Source organism: Alligator sinensis, unplaced genomic scaffold (genome assembly GCF_000455745.1).
Source record: "Alligator sinensis unplaced genomic scaffold, ASM45574v1 scaffold20_2, whole genome shotgun sequence".
NCBI classification, from domain to species: domain Eukaryota; kingdom Metazoa; phylum Chordata; order Crocodylia; family Alligatoridae; genus Alligator; species Alligator sinensis.
The window spans coordinates 2,285,462-2,289,543 of NW_005842012.1; the positions used below are offsets into that span (position 1 = coordinate 2,285,462).

A 4,082-nucleotide genomic window follows, 5' to 3' on the forward strand; every position below is an offset into this window, starting at 1 on the left:
CACCCAGCACTCTTCCCTGCCTATGCAGGGGGTCAGACTCGATGATCTCAAGCAAATCCCGGGACGTCTCAAGCAAATCCCGGGACGTCTCTCAAGCAAATCCCGGGACGTCATTCTCCCCCTGTACTCGGCCTTAGTGAGGCCGCAGCTGGAGTACTGTGTCCAGTTTTGGGCTCCACAATTCAAAAAGGATGTGGAGAAGCTTGAGAGAGTCCAGAGAAGAGCCACGCGCATGATCAGAGGTCAGGGAAGCAGACCCTACGATGACAGGCTGAGAGCCGTGGGGCTCTTTAGCCTGAAAAAGCGCAGGCTTAGGGGTGATCTGATGGCCACCTACAAGTTTATCAGGGGTGACCACCAGCATCTGGGGGAACGTTTGTTCACCAGAGCGCCCCAAGGGATGACGAGGTCGAATGGTCACAAACTACTTCAAGATCGTTTCAGGCTGGACATAAGGAAGAACTTCTTTACTGTCCGAGCCCCCAAGGTCTGGAACAGCCTGCCACCGGAGGTGGTTCAAGCGCCTTCATTGAACACCTTCAAGATGAAACTGGATGCTTATCTTGCTGGGATCCTATGACCCCAGCTGACTTCCTGCCCTTTGGGCAGGAGGCTGGACTCGATGATCTTCCGAGGTCCCTTCCTGCCCTAATGTCTATGAAATCTATGAAATCATATAAACAGGGCAGTTCTGCTGCTGGAGGCCAGACAACAACATCACCTGGCCACAGAGCTGATGGTGTCATCTGGAGGCAAGGGAGGAGCTGTAGGGGATGGTAAGGAGGCTCCTGGTCCTAGGAACAACCTAAAACTGCACCCTGCCTGGAGTGGGTGGCTTGGTGGGGCTCTCAGTCACGTGGGAGCCCCCAGGAAATGCCAGGCCAGTTACCACCCCTGATGAGTTGGGTCGGGGTGCCTTAACCCCTAGCCCCCACAACCAGGTGGTTTACCCCTTGTTGGAGGGTCTGGAAGGTGGGCCCCATGGAGAAAGAGTGAGGACATAGACTCATGCTTGTCTGAACTTCCCCTGACTGGTCAATGCTGGGGCCAGGACTGGAAGGGTCGAAGGGCCAGGGGCCCGCTGTGAGGAACGCCCAAGAGCTGCACGCCTGGGGTTCCGGCTGGCCTGGAGGTGGGCCAGGGCTAGTGTGCTGAAGGTCCTGGGGGGGGACCACACCCGAAGGGGAAGCAGTTCACGGAGCTATGCTTCCTGGTATGAGGGTGGAATAGACCCCCTGAGGAGAGGAATCCAGGCGGGGTTAAATTAGAAGGATTCTGGGGCCCAGTGTGGGGGCCGGTGATAATGATAACATCGAGATGCCATCAGCAAGGCTTGGGCTGCAGTGTAGGGGAGGAACGGAGCCACGGATAGCGCCCCCTGGCATCGGGGCAGGAAATGGGCAGCCTCCCACTAATTAACATCATTAACTAAGTAATTCCAGCAAGGCGTGGCAGTTAAGAAGGCGGGCAGTTAGCCCAGAAACAGGTGAGCGGGCCACAGATAATGGGCCATGAGAAGGCCACCCGTTACAGAGAGGCAGCCTGGGCCTCATCTCATCCGGGGCACCGATACAGGGGCTTACACCCCCAGGAGGGTTGCTGGGCTGTGCCAGACCCCTCCCAAGGGTATGAGCCCCTGGATCTGTGCACCAGATGAGAGAAGTCCCAGGCAGCAGCAGCAATCTTCTCTGGTGCTGTGCCCAGTGCTGGTCCCAGGCCATAGCGGCAGCCTCCTCTTATCCGGCACACAGATCTGGGGGCTCAAACCCCCAGGAGGAGTGTGGCATAGCCCTGTAGCCCTCCCAGGGGGAGCGGGGCCACAGATCTGGGCGCTGGATGAGAGGAGGCTGCCGCTGCCAGCAAGTGTCAGGACTTTTGCTTTGAACAGTTTGAGGTACAGTTTCCCAGGAACCTCTGCACCTATCTCCTTAAAACTTAGCAAGCTTCATGCCTTCAGAAAGGGATACCATCCCTACAATTTTCATCCAAATCAGGCAAGAAAGGACAAAGTTTTAGGCATTATAGTTTTCCCCATTATAGCATATGGACAAAATGTCGAAACTCATTGAAACAATGAAACAGTGTCAACTAAATGAAATGAAACAGTACAGTGCTTCGAAATGAAACAAAATAATGACACAAAACACTTTCCCTTCGAAATGGCAAAATGGACATCGAAATGAAACGATGGTATTTTGCACAGCCCTATCGTATGCCACAGTTAAAATACAACTGCAGTCCAACAAAAGATTATATATAATTGCCCATCTGGTAGCAAAAATAACTTACAAATTAAAGAAATGTTCATGTATTTGGACACGCCTTGGATGACCTACATCTGTCTTGGCGCATCATCCAGAGGATATGATTCCACTGTATGTATGAGTAAGGGGACTTTGGTCCTGATCCAAAAATCAGTGAAGTCAGGTGGGCTTTGAAGCAGTTAATCTGTAGAAGAATGTGTTTAGTTGCAAAAGATTCTGTGTTCAAGCCTTGGTGGCCACCAGCAAAGTGATCATGATACAGGGGATCATATATACAAATATATATATATGGATGTGCTCTCATCCATCAGCCTGTATACTTTGCCAAGCTCCAGTGGGCACCGCTGGTTTTTGCCTTCCAGAAAAGAAAAGAGAACATGCTGTCTCTTTCTCTAACGCTATTGAAAATGACAAGTATTAGAGCAACCACTTCAGTTAAAAATATTTTTTAATAAAGTGACATGACACACAATCCTTTATCAAAGAGGACTGATGTCCATAAAAGGCAATGACCACAGACTATCTTAATCTACATTCCAGTAACTGAAACTCATTTCCTTAAAACCAAGTTATTTAGTAAATACTTAAAAGAAATGGAACAACTCCATGTCTTATGTCCCATTCGCTCAACATAAATGAATTTGCAAGACAAAAGTAACTTATAATTTACTAGCTTGGAATGCCTTTAGTAGGAAGAATCTATTTTAGCATACATCTAAAGGAGCTACCTGTGAAATTACGAAGTAGTATGTCCTTTTTCCTCATTTATCCCTAGCTCATTACCAGCATCTTGCCCATTTAATAAGTTATATTTCAGAAAAACAGAAAAAACTGACTTATTTGCTTGAAGTGCAGAAACTAGACTCTTCTTCCCCTCTCACCCAATATTATTCCGCTCTGTACCTCCTCCCAGGTGCCTCCTCTCCATTTTCCCTTCCTCAAACCTCATCCTTGGCAGTACGAACCTAGGCTAATTCCTCCAGAACCAGCAGGAATACTCAGAAAGGAAGCCAATTAGTCCACTTAGAGCACTATGCAAACATGGCTATACTGTCAGAAGGCAAGGCACATACATTGGTAAGTGAGAAGTAAGGACATGTCCAAAGTTTGCTGTATTACCCAGTGGTTGTGTGACAGTTACTGTAGCATGTCTGATTTGGAATACTTGCTTTCCTAACTTATATAGCATTCTTTTTTTGCCTTTCAAGTAGGACTATGCCAGGGATGCAGAGCCAGTAAGTGTGTCACTGTTATGAAAATCACTGTTAAAGTTTTTACTGTGCATGTCTACACAGTTGGTACTGTACAGTCTACACAGTTGGTACTGCACAGTCATTTAGTACTTGGTTTTACATTACCTACCGGTTTTTGACCCTACTGTGTAGTAGCTCATTGCTACTGCACAGTAGGAGTATGACCAGGTTACAAAACACCTGGACGCAGGAGAAGGGTTGATGTTGTTTACTTAGACTTCAGGAAGGCCTTTGATATGGTATCCCACACCATACTGGTGAACAAGTTAAGAGGCTGTGACTTGGATGACTACACAGTCCAGTGGGTGGCGAATTGGCTAGAGGGTCATACCCAGAGAGTTGTAGTGGATGGGTCGGTATCAACCTGGAAGGGTGTGGACAGTGGGGTCCCACAGGGCTCAGTCCTTGGACCGATACTCTTCAATGTCTTCATCAGTGACTTGGACGAGGGAGTGAAGTGTACTCTGTCCAAGTTTGCGGATGACACAAAACTGTGGGGAGAAGTGGACACACCGGAGGGCAGGGAACAACTACAAGCAGACCTGGACAGGTTGGACATATGGGC

General features: G+C 48.7%; 1 protein-coding gene across 8 annotated transcripts in view; it reads right to left on the bottom strand.

Annotated features, from left to right (window-relative positions):
* ANGPT1 (angiopoietin 1) overlaps nt 1–4,082 on the bottom strand; it is a 274,023-nt gene that overhangs the window by 83,741 nt on the left and 186,200 nt on the right. The window lies entirely within an intron of this gene.